The sequence below is a fragment of the Chrysemys picta genome, chromosome 4 (genome assembly GCF_011386835.1).
Source record: "Chrysemys picta bellii isolate R12L10 chromosome 4, ASM1138683v2, whole genome shotgun sequence".
Classification (NCBI taxonomy): Eukaryota; Metazoa; Chordata; order Testudines; family Emydidae; genus Chrysemys; species Chrysemys picta.
In genome coordinates, this window is record NC_088794.1 from 124,082,597 (window position 1) to 124,092,549 (window position 9,953).

The 9,953-nt window shown below is 41.1% G+C and overlaps 1 pseudogene; it reads left to right on the forward strand.

Annotated features, from left to right (window-relative positions):
* The first annotated feature begins 8,553 nt into the window (after positions 1–8,553).
* LOC122174522 (swi5-dependent recombination DNA repair protein 1 homolog) lies at positions 8,554–9,380 on the forward strand (annotated as a pseudogene).
* Positions 9,381–9,953: the final 573 nt, after the last annotated feature.

Here is a 9,953-nt window from a genome sequence, read left to right on the forward strand (position 1 = left end):
ATTCCCAGCTTCTGGCAAACAGAGATTCAGGACACCAATCCTGACCATCCTGGGTAATAGCCATTGATGGACCTATTCTCCATGAACTAACTTAGTTCCTTTTTGAAGTTCCTTTTTGAACCCTATTACAGTCTTAGCCTTCACAACATTATCAGGCAAGGAGTTCCACAGGTTGATAGTGCATTTTGTGAAGAAATACTTTTGTTTGTTTTAAACCTGCTGCCTATTAATTTTATTTGGTGACCCTTCCTTCTTGTGTTATCAGAAGGAGTAAATAACACTTCCTTATTTACTTTCTCCACATCAGTCACGATTTTATAGACCTTTATTATAGCCCCCCTTAGTCATCTCTTTTCCAAGCTGAAAAGTCAGTCTTATTAATCTCTCCTCATATGGAAGCTGTTCCATACCCCTAACCATTTTTGTTACCCTGCTTCTGTACCTCTTCCAATTCCAAAATATCTTTTTTGAGATGGGGTGACCAGATCTGCACAGTGAAAGTATTCAAGATGTGGGCATACCTTGGATTCATATAGAGGCAATATGATATTTTCTGTCTTATCTATCCCTTACCTAATGATTCCCAACATTCTGTTAGCTATGTGTTAAGGCTGTGTGTACTTAAATGTCCAACTTCACAATTTAAAAAGATTAACTCCAAATATTTATTTCTAAAATAGTTTTAAGCATAAGTCAAAATGTACAAGATGCTGAGCCTAATATTTAACTTTTATGAGCCAAAATACATTTTTAATGACACAGTTGAGCCAAACCTGCTCTTAAAAAAAATCCTGTAAAATTAGATTTTGCTATGCAATTAAAATCTACAAAATTAAAACAGAGTCCCTGTTAGTGATTCACACTCCTCTGCTTATGGTTTTAAAAATAGTGAGCAAAGTCCAAACTGCTATTTAGAGTCAGACAATGTAATGGGCCACAAATTAGGCCTCTGGCAATATGAAAACAAAATTGTTGTCTAGGTAACAAAACTATCTACACAGGGATTTAGGTTGGCTTAACACTGCCTGGATTTTTCACACCCCTGAGGAATGGAGTTAAACTGACCTAATTTTCTAGTGTAGACCAGGCCTACAAAAGAAAATTCTTCTCACAACATAAAGCCACTTTTTGCCCCTGCAAGTCTGAGTGGTTTAAGGTAAATACAAGAAAACTTGTATTTAAGATTAAGCAAGAAGCAGAAGGAGGTGTTGGACCTGGAATGAGCTAATCCCCAGAACAGCCAGAAGGAGGCGCCCCAGCACTGAGTGGACCCCATGATACTACCTTATAACTTTTAGCCCAGTGGTGAGAACACTTGCCTGGATGTGGGAGAACCTGGGTTCAATTGCTCCCCACCCCAGGGGGAAAAAGGAAACACCTGTTCAAATCCTATCTCTATTTCTGAACTATTGGATAGTCTGATGTGGGATTGTCTCAGTGTCTCCTGTTAAAGCTATTCCACTTTGCATAAGTAAAGAGTCATTGGAGCTGGGTACGGACCTTGGGACTTTCATTGTCTAGGCAGGTGCAGTTACTCACTCTTTTACTGGCCTAGTGACAAGTATTTATCAATATTTGAATAGCTTCAACTGGAGACATTGAGGTAGGTCCTCCGTTAGATTAGCCCATAGCTCAGTGGTTAGAGTGCCCTCTTGAGCGGGGTGGGGAGATCCCTCCTTAAATCTTTTCTCATCCTCAGGTTGAAGTGGGAATTGAACCTGGTTCTCCCGCATCCCAGATAAGCACTCTAACCACTGGGCAAAAAGAAGGTGGGTATCACTGCCATGTGTGGAGTGAGATAGGTGAGGCATTTTCCATAATAAATGACGTAGGTGCCAAAGCCACCTGACTCCAAGCCAGGTGTTCCTGGCTGTGGAACAATAATAGAGAAAGGCATCTCCCTGCAGTCTGGACGTAAGGTGCCGAACTTCCTAAGAGGTGTGTGGTTTAGGACCCACCACTCTCAACAATATCTCCCATTAGCTAGTTTAGGCAGTTCCCCGCCTAGCATACTGGCTTTTGTGAATTGCTTTCTTAGGCATCATCTCATCTTATGCATTGTACAGGGAGACTAGGCACTTAACTCAGGCTTTGTTGAGCACAAAGTTATTCCAGGGATTTTCTAATACCTAAGCCCCTTTGGGGAACTGATACTTCAAGGAGACCTGCATAAATTTTTGCCCAGTGAAGTCATTGGATCTATACATATGTACTGGAAGTAGGAGTACTGAGGGTGCGGCAGCACCCCTTGCTTTGAAGTAATTTCTATCATTTACAGGGTTTACAGTTTGGTTCAATGGCTTTCAGCACCCACACATTGTTCCAGCACCTATCTATGTGTAGCCCCAAGGATCAGTCCACACAGTAATTCTTACAGGTTCAGGGAATATGTTCTGTTTATGGAATCTTTATTGCTGGGAATATGTAGGGATCAAGAAAATGAACACAGGTGATTTTCAGATTCCAGGTGGAGCTTGCAGGGCAGACAGTTAGGAAAACCATAGTTGTTTTTGTAAATTGAGCAGAGTTGACCCAGAAGTCATTGGGAAATAATAAACAGGGAACCTTTTAAAACACTTCTAGATTTTTACTTTTCAGAGTAGAGGTACACTTCTAAAATTTTTAACTTCAACATTCTATAAAGTTCAAAGGAGGGAAAGAGTCAATTAATAAAAACAAGTAATAAAGACAAAATATTCAGGAAGAGCAAAAACGCTTGCTTAAAGGGGTGAAGAATACGGTCACGAACAGCGTTTAAACCTCTCTCAGGATCCTTTGGAGTGGGTGAAGATGGATGGTGCTGCATTATAATGGCAGAAAAGAGTTTTAAAACATCTCTCCCAGCATCTCTTGGTGTAGACAGGGCCAGATAACACACAATGGAGAGACAGTGACAGCAGAGAGGATTTTAGTCTCTTTCTCCTAGCATCCTGTGGGGGTAGGTGTGGTTTCCTGATGCTGGTTGGCAACAGCTGCTGCTGCCTTGGTCTTGCTATTCTGTTATGCTTTTTTCATATAAACAGTTCAGCAATATAGCTGGGAAATCTTTTATACATCTCTCTAGAATATCACTTCATCTCACTTTAATTTGAATTGCCTCATAAATCAGCATTTGCTCAGCTACTAAAGGAGTTACTGACTGCACAACTTTTGCAGGCAATAAGGTAGATATTCTGAAAATCCTTGGTTCAGGATATCAAGAAGTTTCTGGATTTCACTTTTGAAATGAGTAAAAAAAATTTCCCCATAGAACTCTTTCCTATACACGTTTTGTAGTTGCCATAACACTTAATTAGAAAAATACACCCAGCAGCTGTTTAAAAAACAAACATTCAAAAAGGAACAAATTAACTCAATTCAGCCAGCCACAAAAATGCTGCTTTTGATCCTCCATCCTTCCATACTTAATTGTTTTACAGAGAGTTATGCAGTACATACTAACTCATTAAAGAATTGTTACATTTGTATAGTGAATGTGTATGGGGAGGAGAGAGATTTCAGCATGAGACTGTCTCATTTCTTAAGCATTTTGTTGTAAACAAAGCTACAGATTTTGAATGGGAGCTGGCTGGGGAGTGATTTTCTCTAGCAGCAGTGCTGTCATTCAGTTTGTCACATTTTCATTAAAATATACCTTTCTCCCATCCAGCTTTATATACATATATACATGTACACACACACAGACACATTTATGAAAACTGTCTTAGCTGTCAGCCTGCTTCAGGCTAAAACTTGTCAAACAGGTGCTCTGCCCATGCTGAGCTTTTTTTTCTGGTAGATGGCAAAACACAACAGTGATTTCAGATGGGTTTTTATTGAACTACTGCCAGGTTTTGTTGTTGCTGTGTGTATATGTGTGTGCAGCATAGTGTAATAAAATATAAATCTCCCCAAGCATTCAGAGTTTAACTTAGATAGGTTTCTTTTAATAACTGTGTTTAATAGATTTAACTACATCAGACATGCCTACACACAAGCTCCAGGTGTCCTTATGATTAATTAAACTCATAATCACATGGTGATAGCCATCCAGCAGCATAAGAATAGTTGTATGGAAAGAAAATAACTTTTGTTGATTTACTGACTGAATTAATTTATCTCTTCCATTGCCAAGTAAGATGTTTTACGGAAGCATAATTAACGTGAAAATAAGCTATTATGCAGAATATTTTCCAAACAAATGAGTTTCTAGTGAAAGACCCTGCCATTTCACCCCCAATTTAGGGTGTAATTCTTTTGATTTACGCTACACACATATATAAAAAGCATACATTAAAAGAACATCATTAAGATTGAAAAGTGAAGCTCTCAAAAGTTAGGAAATGCCAGAATTAAGGTTGTCTGTGCAACCTTAATTTGGCCCCCTTGGGCATTGTGATGAATCATCCCTGAGTTGCCTCTGAGCCTGCCTAAGCCTGAGATACCTGTGAGCCTGAATCTACCTAAACCTGATGGTTCATCCCTGAGTCAGTGAGTGTGATGAGTCAGCAGAAGCAATTTCCTTCAGGTCTGTTGACAGGCCCCATGCCATTCAACCAGGGTTCAGCCAATCCAGAGACAAGGACCCACCCAGGTGATCCCAAGGCAGGTATATAGGCTCCTGGGGGAAGTATTTTCTCTTGTCTGCTCAATATCATTAGCTGGATGGGAATACTCCCATTATCAGTAGCTTCAAGAGCGTGACCATGCTCCTGTTCCACTCCCTGCCCCTTGCTTCTTCTCCAGCTCTAGTCACCCTTGCTCCTGTGCCTGTTTCCATGCTAGCCAATACCTGTTCCAGCCTGCATCTACTCCTGTCTCAGCTGGTTGTCCAGCAATTCTGATGTGTATATAGGTTACTCTTTAATTACATGATCACATACTATTTTTCCCTCATGTGGCATCATAATGACACCCACATGGGGCACCAGTAAGGTTGGAACCTTTAGGTTCAGACCTCTTCTACTTGAGCGAATGGCGTAACTGATAGCAGCAGTAGTAGCACCACTGGGGGAGATGGGACAGTTTGCCAATGTGTTTCATAGTTATTTGCTGACAGCAGAGAATGCTGAGACTCGCAAATCCGGAGTTCCGTTTCAGGCTCTGGAGGTGAATGTGGTCTAGCTGACACAAACTCTTCTGACCATTCCCCCAATGTGTGACTCTCTTCTACTCTATCCCCTACAATCTGCCCTTGTTCTGTCTCTTTCTCACACTGGCTCCTCATCCCAGCACCAGTCTCCATACCTCAGGCTTTCCATCCCACTTTCTGCCTCATTGCCCAGTAAGTCCTAATCTTACCCTTTTGGACTCCATCACCGTCACAGTTTCCCAGTCCCAGTCCCAGTCTCGTTGCCCTCCCAGTTCCCCAACCCCCCACATCTCCTCATCCAATCTGTCTCTCACTCTGACCCAGACCTCCAGTTTCCACACCCCCTACATAACCCATACCCACTGGCTCCCAGTCCCAATCTACCTCCATATGCTCATCCAATCACAATGTCCCTGGCTCCCTGGCTTCTTGTCCCAGTCTCTTCGCCTAACCAGTCTTGGTTCTTCCCCTGCACACTGGCTCCTTCAGATCTGTTTCTTCTTTCCCCTCATCACCTTCTCCCTGTCCTATGCATTCTCAGTCCCAGTCTCCTTTCCCAGGCGGTCTCAGTCTTCTGTCCTTTCCCTGCCCCTGGGTTTCTCATGTGATCTCAGTCTTCCTTGCCATCGACTGGCTCTCTTTTCCTCCTGCCTTGTGGCCATCCCTGGCTCCCAGTCCCAGTCCATTGCACAGCAAATCACAGTCTTCTCCCCTCCCTTTACCCCACCACTCCCTGTTCTAGTCTTCTGCCTCTGGCTTCCAGCCTCAATTCTAGTTTCCTTGATCAGCAAGTTTCTGCTTCTTCCCAGGCTCCTTGTTCCAATCTATTACCCCCTCCCATCCTTCTGCCTACATATCTGGCTTTTGTCCCCCCTGCATTCAGATCAGGCAACTTCCTTCCCCAGAGTTGCCTGAGCTCAGCAGAGGGGTCACTGAGAGCACAGGAGAGTCTCCCTGGTCTCACTTCCAGTGCCTGGACATGGATCAGCCTGCAGAAGCCCAAGGTTCAATTGCAGGGAAAGTCCTGCTTATCTCAGGGCTGGAGTATGCCCAGGGCAGATGGACACTTCAGGGAAGTTGGCTAATCTAACTAAGAAATCTAAGAATTCTCTATTAAACATGTGTGAACTGTGGTTTTCCAAAGGCTTATAATTTGGTCCTATTTGGACAGTTTTTCATGGGGAGGCAAAAGGTACATCCCCGACACAAAGGTCTCCCTCTGCCAAATTTCAAGTCCCTGCTCAAAAGCATGAGGCACTAGAGCTTCTCAAAGAAAAGGTCACCAGAATTGTTAACATGGGCAACACAATTTATTTGTCCTTATTCTTGGGGGAAAAAATGAACTGTTTTGGCTGAAATTTTCCAAAATATTTAAGCCTGACAGACCCCCAGCATGGAAAATTTCAGCCCAAACAATTATACCTGGCAAAGTTATAAGCAACTGAAAGGAGGATCTTATAATGGGAAGTGTTGAGCAACCTTAAAAATAATCAGTTCTACCCACCCCTCCTATAATCACTACAACGCTCATCACCATAATATTGAAGTACTATGGAAGAGACAAATGAAAATTACAATTTCCCTGAAAGGAAAGAGGAATAGCAATACAGTATTTCAGAAATAATGATAACATTTTTGTTGGTTAAGGAATGTTGAAAATATGTTATTCTTGTTTTAGTTACTTATTTTTCAGTGTTACTGACCAGTCTAGAGATAATTAGAACACATCTACATTTGTGGACGACTGCCTCTTCCTACATTTGAAATAGTGCTTTTATCTCACTATTTGCTGCTATTTATGTCAGTGTAGAAATTGCATGATAAAGTCCTGCTCCACTCGAGGTCAATAAGAGGATTACAATTAAATTTCTTGAGAGCCAGATCAGTCTCTCTCTCTATATATATAAGCACTCCCACATATTATAGACGTTTCACCAACTAATAAAATGCAGCCACCTCAAGGTTGGAATGTGGTAGCTTTTTAAGGGCCCACTCTTGCCATCATGTTGTTCCCATTGAAGACAGATGAATTAAGGGTAGCAGGCTAGAACCCTGGTGTCATACATCACTGCTACATAACAGTTTGGAACAAGATGGGGGCAGCTGTGTACTGTATACAGTTGAATCTGCAGAGACATATAAGCAGGTAGAATGTTCATTACCTAAACCGGATTTTAGTCAGGACAGAAGTGCTAACAACACTACTCTGACAAAATGTGCCATTGAATTTGTAATGAATGGTCAGAAAGTCAGTTTTACATCTCAGCTGAAAGGCAGCATGTCCAATAATACCGTGTTGGGGACTGGTTCAGTTTTGGCTCAATCTTTATTTCCTTGTGTTCCCACCCATTAAATCTTCTCCGTCTCATAAAATAGAGTAGTTGTCAGTGGTTCACAGTTAAGCTGGAAGGGTATATCAAGTGGGGTCCCACTGGGATCAGTTCTGGGTCTGGTTCTGTTCAATATCTTCATCAATAATTTAGATAATGGCATAGAGAGTACACTTATAGAGTTTGAGGATTATACCAAGATGGGAGGGGTTGCAAGCACTTTGGAGGATAGGATTAAAATGATCTGGACAAACTGGATAAATGGTCTGAAGTAAATAGGATGAAATTCAATAAGGACAAATGCAAAGTACTCCACCTAGGAAGGAACAATCAGTTGAACACATACAAAATGGGAAATGAAGGAAAGAGATCTAGGTGTTACATTGGATCACAAGCTAAATATCAGTCAACAGTGTAACACTTGCAAAAAGAAAAAAGAAAACATCATTCTGGGATTTATTAGCAGGAAGACACAAGAAGTAATTCTGCTCATTATGCCTCAATTGGAGTGTTTTGTCCAGTTCTGTGCACCACATTTCAGGAAAGATGTGGACAAATTGGAGAAAGTCCAGAGAACAGCAACAAAAACAATTAAAAGTCTAGAAAACATGACCTATGAGGGAAGATTGAAAAAATTGGGTTTGTTTAGTCTGGAGAAGAGAAAATACTGAGGAGGGGGAATGATAATAGTTTTCAAGTACATAAAAGCTTGTTATAAGAAGGAGGAAGAAAAATTGTTCTCTTTAACGTTTGAGGGTAGAACAAGAAGCAATGAGCTTAAATTGCAGCAAGGGCTGTTTAGATTGGACATTAGGAAAAATTTCCTGTCAGGGTGGTTAAGCACTGGAATAAATTGCCTAGGGAGGTTGTGGAATCTCTATCACTGGAGATTTTTAAGAGCAGGTTAGACAAACACCTGTCAGGGTTGGTTTAGATAATACTTAGTCCTGCCATGAGTGCAGGACACTAGACTAGAAGACCTATTGAGGTTCCTTACATTCCTACTATTCTATGATTCTATGAAACATAGAAACTGGAAATGGACCTAGCAGGTCATTTATTCTATCACCCTGGCATTCTACACTTTTATACATAAATACTTTATCATGTCCTTTATATAGTGACCAGGCAGCACCAGAGGATTCCAAGTAAATTAGCTTTTCATTCTCAAGATGGGGAAACACCCTTGTTAGACAAATTGACATAAATGCAGAGGACTCCAAAGGACTGTGGGACACTCTTTGGAGCTCTAGTTCAAGGAAACAGCCAATGAACACAACACATAAGGAGCAATTAAGGAAAACTAGATGTTCATCTAATTCTGCTGTGGCGGAATTCATTTCACTAGCAAAGTGCTTTAGAGGAGATGCTGAAGAAAAGGATTACTATTTTTAAAGAAGAGTCTCTGTTGACAAAGAGACCCTGTCCCAGATTACAAGATGGCTGTGAAAGCCTGAAGAAAAACTATGCTAAAAGTACACATCTGGAAAGTCGTTTACATGACAGACATCTCTGTGTGTTCAGAATTCTTCCCATGCTGTTCCCATTATTCAACAAAATCTTCTGGAGGAGAAGATAAGACTGGTGAAGCAGATTCAAGAGAAAGGAGAGCTACTTCAAAGATTCAAACTGGTCAAAGTGTACAAGTCCAAGAATAATTTGTCAGATTTGCAGCCTTTAACAGCCAAATGGAGCAGCATCACCCAAAGTGATGCTTTATGAGCTCCAATCAGCCTTGTCTGTACTCTGCAGATGGCAAGAAACCGAGATTTGCTATGTTGATAGACAATTTTGGATTAGAAGACCAATTACTTCACTACAGAAGAACAGAAGAAGACTTTATAGCTACATAGTCTTTACTTACAAAACTCACAGTTATAAAAACAATGGCTTCAGAAAAGGCTGAATAAATTCTGATTGTATCAGAAGTATTACATCATCATGCTACTCTGTGCTGGACTAGTGGATTGTGCTAATAGACTGTTCTTAAAATCATGTATTAGATGCAGCATGTATAAGAGACAGTTATTTTCTGGAGAGGATTAACTGTTGTGGACTGATGTAGCAAAAGCTGAGTCATATTGAGAAAACTGCCATTAGTGAATATGAAGAAATATGAAAATAAAATCTAGTAATATGGCTGTTGATGGGTTTTACACAGTACATTCTCTTGCTCATTATGAAATAATGGAGTCAAGTTAGGTGCTGCTTCTAATTATACTAAGATGTGGAAGAATTGTACCCTTTGTTCATGGGGTACAAAAATCTCCATCTTCAGAAAGTTTCTTCCAACTGCCAGTCAGCTGATGCCAGCATTCTAAGGGTTATCATAGAATATCAGGGTTGGAAGGGACCTTAGGAGATCATCTAGTCTAACCCCCTGCTCAAAGCAGGACCAATCCCCAATTAAATCATCCAACAGATTTTTGCCCCATATCCCTAAATGGCCCCCTTCACAGATTGAACTCACAACCCTGGGTTTAGCAGGCCAATGCTCAAACCACTGAGCTATCCCTCTCCCCAAGTACTGGGGTAATCAATTTGCACATTCT